This window comes from Coloeus monedula (assembly GCF_965178545.1).
Source record: "Coloeus monedula genome assembly, contig: HAP1_SCAFFOLD_189, whole genome shotgun sequence".
In the NCBI taxonomy this organism is placed as follows: Eukaryota; Metazoa; Chordata; class Aves; order Passeriformes; family Corvidae; genus Coloeus; species Coloeus monedula.
This window is the reverse complement of record NW_028120730.1, coordinates 115120-121605: the sequence shown is the minus strand read 5'-3', so window position 1 is coordinate 121605 and position 6486 is coordinate 115120.

Here is a 6486-nt window from a genome sequence, read left to right as displayed (position 1 = left end):
GGGAGATTGAGAGTAAACTTGAGTCTGTAGTCCAGAGAATGAACATACTGAAGTTAAATGGAGGTAGTAACTTGCAGACAGGGAAAAAATGTGGGGGTCAAGTCTGAGGTAATCTCTAGGGGAGACAACATTTTTGAGGTAAACTGAGGCAGTCACTAGGTGACAGGTTGGAAAAGTTTTGGGGGGTAGAAATTCAAATGACCTGTTGGGCAGAGAATGGACATACTGAGGTGAATATCAGGTAATAAGTAGTGGACAAGTAGCAATAATTTTGGAGGTGAAAGCTGGGGTGATGTGTGGCAGGGAGAGCGTACATCCTGAGGTAAAGTGAGACAGTACTGGAAAGATAGTGAAATATTTCAGGGTAAAACTTGATGAAATCTCCAGGATAGAAAGAGAATATTTATAGGTCAAAAAGAGTAAATAGTTAGTGGGCAGGTAGGGAAAATACTGGGGGTAAAACCTGAGGTTATCTCTAGGGGGAGAGAATGAACATAGTGAGGTAAAAATCAGGCAATGACTAGTGAATGTTAGGGCAATTTTGGGGGGGTAAAACTGGAGCTAATCTCCAGAGTAGTGAATGAATACTTTCTTGTAAAAAAGAAGAAATCAGAAGTGCACAGACAGGGACAGCTTGGAGGGAAAATCTGAAGCAATCCCCAGGGAAGAGAATGAACAGCATGAGGTAAACTGAGGTAGTCACTTGCAGAGACACAGTGAAAATTTTGGGGATAGACACTGAGACATTCTGGAGGACAGAGAAAATTACTTTTTGGGGTAAAAATGGGATGATGGGTAGGGCAAAGCTTGTGGGAAAAACTTGAAATAATCTGTAGGAAAGAGCATGAGCATTTTGATGGAAAAATGAGATATTTATTCTTTGCTTCCCTTTGGGATAACTTAATCTGCACCCTTCCATGAGCAATTCCTTGGCTTCTCCTGGAGAAAACCCCCATGGCAGAGGCAGTGTGCAAAGGAGCCCAGAGCTGTGCTTGGAGCAGAGAGTGCTGAGAGCTGCGTGTGCCTCTGCTGCCCCAGGCTGGCGATATCCCCATGGAACAGACTGGGCAAATGGCATTAGAGGAAGCACAATCCCTTCCTGGAAGAGGTTTTCTCCTGTGCAGATCAGGCACAGGGCAGGAAGGGAACTTTGGAGATCAGCTGCTTTCCCCCAGAAAGCATCACTCACACCAGCATGGATGACACGACCTGTGCCCAGTGCTCACCATGCACCCGGCCAGAATCAAGAGCAAAGGTGGGTTTGGGTGTGAGCACTTGAAATAACTTTGAAAGAGAAGCAATCACCTTTTGCTGCTTTTTTCTTTCTTGCAGATGCTGCGATTGCCTCTGGGCACATGTGCTGAGCTCTCCCTGCAGGGAACTGTCAGCCCTGAATGCCTGTGCAATAACTGCAGCTGCCCAGGCAGACACAGGAAACTATTCCACACATTAAATTGCCATGACCCAAGGCACTCCTGGAGAGAGAGTGTAGAGAGTTAGAGCACTGATCCTGCTCCCTGCTTTCCCAGTAGTGCATGAACATGATTTCATCCTGATCCTGAGAGCTCCAAGGACAGTAACAACTGAGGTGCCACTGATGCTGCCACTTTTCTGATGGGCCTGGCCCAGAACCATAGCCCAGCAGGGGTCTGTGGGAGCAGTTCAGTTCCCCCTCCCTTCCTGCACTCTGGGCAGTTCCAGGAGCCATCTGATCCCTTTCTGAGGTTGCCACCACAGCCTAAGCTCCCCCCCCCCACTGGGCCATGATGGCATCTGCGTTCCCAGAGCCAGCGAACGGCTCCGGCCCTCGCACCACTGCCGCACATCAGGCCGGGCCAGGGGAGCTGAAATAAAGCCTGGAACTCTCAAGGGTAAACTGGCACCACAACCACAAACCTCCCTCAGTTGAGAGTAAAGAGGTGTCCCTGTATTTACACACGTCCAGGAACAATACTCCTCTAGAGCAGGCGTGGATTTACTTTTTTATCAGTTGAACTGGCACTGCTACCACCTGATGCCATTAAATTCTCCATCCCCACAATCCCTGGTTCCCCTTGGCTGTGGGGTTTTTGCTGTCCCACAGTGAGTTAGGAGGGATCTCTGGCCAGCCTTGTTGCCCACGAGCATTCAAAATCCTAATCCTCACTTCTCTGACTACTGACTACCTTAAACGCCACTCTGCGTTGTGCAAAAAAGTGCCTTGGTCCCACTGGCAACTGCACATCTCTAACAGCTGTTATCAGTTATTCCAACTGAGTAAAATAATTATTAAGGAAAAGAGGAACCAGTTAAACCTAACAGCTTTTGCCTGATGTTTTCCTCAGGAAGGAGTTAGGAGCTCAGTAGCAAGGCCCTCAGACAGGCACAGTGTCTGATATAAACTATATCTGTGCACACATAAAAAATAGGTTATATATAAATAGATAGCTATATGCCCTAATCTATAATACATATTTATATTACAGAGTTATGTAAGGCATAAATATCTGCCCTACATATAACCAAAAATATTTATCACCAACTACCTCTAAATTACCCCCTGACCCCTGATGCTAGGAATGTAACATTTTTAGGGATCCTAAAATCAAACATATGCAGGAAAATAAACCATGATTTTATGCCATTAATTCCAAGATGTTTTCCTGGATGTGTGCTGCTGCGTCTGTTTTTCTGTAAGATCTTGTGCCTTATCCCTGAAGTGCACTCAGAATTGTCAGGATCATGAAATCCATTTGGGATTTTACTGTTGCTGCAGTATCCAGTGAGATGAGTTTTTTCAAAATTATTTCTCTTGGACCGAGCACATCTCCTCAAGTTCCTTCTCACTTTCTGCATCCTGGAAATGCAAAAAGGGAGAAGATCAATGTACAGCTCAAGTGAAACAAATAAAAAGCATCATTTCCCTTCTTTCTCTCCAACCCCAAATCAGTTTTTAAGCATATCATGGAATCCTGGAATGGTTTGGGTTGGAAGGAGTCTTGAAGCTCATCCAGTTCCACTCGCTTCCACTGGGCCAGGCTGCTCCAAGCCCCGTCCAAGCGTGAGTCTGAAAAACCCCAAACAAGTCCCAGATCTAGACAGCCCACTGGAAGAAAACCCAAAATTAATTAGAGCAGCAGAGCCTGGCTTCAGTCTGGCACTTCTCCTTGACAGCACGCAGAGCTGAACGGAGTGGTCAGGGCACACTCGAGGGCAAACTGGGAGAAATCACGGCGGGGTCTGCCCTGGGATGGAGACCCAGCGCCGCCACCGAGCGCCGTCCCGCTCGCCCCCCCTCCGGCCCCAGGGTGGGTCGGTCCCCGCAGCGCGCGCCCCTTCGGCCGGGCTCGCCCACTCTCCGTGAAGAGGGGCGGGAGAGGGGGCTAAGCAGAAGCTGCGGAGACAGGATCCCCTCATGCCGCTTCTCACCGTTGAAGTCCCCGGTGTCGGCCACCACCGTGGTGTGGTGCTTGAGCTGGTCCAGCGCCGACTCCACCTTCTGCCGCTTCACGGGGGACACCGACACGTCCGCGGCTCCGGGGGACTCGCGCGCCCAGGAGGGACGGTACGTGCCCGAAGGGCACCGGCCCGCGCGCTCCCGCCGCCCGCCGCCAATCCCAGCCTGGCTGGGCGGCAGCGGCCAATCAGGAGCGCGGACAGGAGACGGACGAGGCCGCGGGAGGGAGAGCGATTCTGATTGGCTGGTTCGTGAGGGCCGGGCGGGGGTTCGCCTTGGCGACCGTGACGCCGCCATCGTCCCCGACGGAGCGTATCGGGGGAGTCTCCTGGCCCCGAGATCTCTCGGGCCCGGAACCTCCTGTCCCCGGAGTCTCCGTGTCGCCAGAACCCCCGGCAGTCTTCCCCGCGGCCGGTACGGCGCCCGACCCGCCCCTGAGCCACCCGTCCCTCGTGGCCGCGCGGGGCCCGGGCGCGGCCGGTGCCGCAAGGTGGCGGCGGGCAGCCCCTGAGGGAGGCGGCCGTGAGGGAAGGCTCGGGGCCGCGTCGGTGGTGCCCCGCTGCAGGAGCTGAGCGCTCTGGGCTCCCTTCCCCGCCGTTGTGGCAAGGTTCGAAATGGTTTATCGAGTGCAGCTCCAGGCGCTGAGAGAGCCCTCGGCCCAGTAAGGCAGGTGTTTTGGGCTCGTGGTTCGCCTGAACTTTATTTAGGCTGTAAAAGAGGTGATCTTGTTAGTGTGGGCCCACTTGGAAATTGTACTCTCCAAAACATCTACAGAAGGAATTACCAGTTATTTCAGCTGGGTTATTTAATTGTTAAGGAAAAGAGAAGACAAACTTTTGCTTCTGGAAACAGGATGGCTCTTGGCTGGAAATGTTGGAGAATCCGTGTAACAGGCTCCTAGTCATGGGGTTATGCTGTTCCCTCTTTCTGTATGGTTCCACTTGGGACAGCTGCCACAGTCGTTCCCCTTCCAGAGAGGCAAGAATGTGCTTTTGTGCAGCCTTCTCATGCTTTGCCCCTATTCTTAAGACACAGCTATCCAGGCCGTAACATCCTTCCTGTTGAATGTCAGTCCCCAAACCCAAAAGGAAATGTGTGGTTTCAGACATTCTGCTGAGTTTCTGAGACTCTCAGTGACAAACCATTATGAAAACCCAGTGAAAGAGACGGAGATGGAGTTATAACTTAACTATTTTAATAAATCTTGTACAGTGCATGGTTATATCATTGTCTCCTTCGCTCAGTTACATCAATGTACAGTACTTTATAGCAGTGTCTGCAGGCAGTACAAACAGAACAGATGCACAGCTCAGTCGCGTGGAAATTTGTAAAAGTGGCCTCTGCAATAAGGTCTACTGAGCTATTTGTTTTAGGAAGTGCTCCTGTGGCTCCCGGCTTTACAGAGCTGTCATGTACACTCCTGTTAAAATCCCAGATAACCGTAATTCCCTGTGATTTGCTTTCCTCTACACCCCAGGACTAGAAGATGGTGTGTTTCCTAGCTCAACATTCGTTTTTATTTTCATTTTAGAAACTTTTTCGCCTCCCGTGCTTGCCATCCTGCCTCCCATCTCCACCCTAATCCGGAGCCAGGGCTTCTCAGGAGGATTGTCCTCTTCATCCCTCCCTGACAAGGTGAGTGCCCTTCTCAGATCCTAGCAGGGCTGTGACTAAACCCAGGATCCTCCCCTGCCTGCACCCTAATTCTGCTGGTGAGAGCAGTGTCCTGTTTCAAATGAAGAAAACAGATTATCCATTGGAGACGCTTAAGAATGAAGCCAAAACTAAGGTGCACTGGTGTTCTCAGTTTTAGACATGAGCTCCCCAGATGCTGTTTTAAAGCTTTTTCCATTAAATGTGCAATGACAGGCACAAATTTGGACAAAGACTCAGCATGTGCTGAGAGAGAAAACCCAGCTGTCCCTGGGCTGTGGGCAGCTCTGGAGCTCTGTGTGCTTCACTGCTTTGCAATCAGATTGGTCTGTCAGTCAAACAGAGCTAGAAATGCAATGTGCCAAACTTGCTGTGGACAGGAACTACGCTGCTTGCTTGAGTTTTGAAATGGTGAGTAAATTTTGGAAGCATAATCACTTAATTCTGCTTCTAGGGAGAGGGATTTTCCTCACCCCTATTTACAGATTGCTATATACAAATGCACATAACTTTATGAAGGAAAACGGGAAGTAAAGAGCAACACCCTGTGCTAAATTAGAGGGGTTTTTTTTCTTGTGGCCATTTAATTTGCGTTAAACCTGCCTTTCCCAGTGTGCTTTGGGGTTTCAGCTATTTGGGAATCATTTCAGCTGACTTTTTGCAGTGAAAACGTGAAGATGGGGACAAGTGACCAACACCCTGGGAAGGGCTGTGGGTGTGCCTGGGTCGGGAGCAAACGGTCAGGGCTTATCTTCTCCTGGTTTGAGGCCCGGTTTGGCAACACCACCACAACATTCCAGTGCAGGATCCGTGCCCCAGGGAAGGGCTGCACAGCTGCCCCCAGCCCCAGCCTCTGCATCAGCAGCGGTGGGCGGGTGGAACTCACCTATTTCCAGATTCAAATCCCTTTGTTTGTCACTCCTGCTCATTTCTAGGCACTGAAAGCTCATTTCAGCTGTTCAGAGATAGCACTAGCTGGTCCATGGATTTAAGGAAGCAGCCAGACTTTGGGAATGTGTGTTGCCATTCTAGCCTTGTCCAACGAGGGGGCACAGGGGGACAGGACAAGGACAGGCAGTTGTCACCGGCCCTGTGCTCGTGGGCTGCAGGGGACACCTGCACTGAGGAGGAAATGGAAATGGAAATAGAAAGGGTTAGGTTGCCCAGAGAGGTCATGACTCACCATTCCTGGAAGTGTCCGAGGCCAGGTTGGACAAGATTTGGAACAACTTGGGCTTGTGACAGGCATTCCTGCCCATGGCAGGGGGGTGGAATGGGATGAGCTTTAATGTCCTTTCCTTAAACCCAAACCATTGCAGGGTTCTAAAGCCTTATTCCTCTGGTCCAGGCTCCAAGCCTTGAGGCTGGCCTCTCTTGTGCTGTGTGCCACGCCTGCT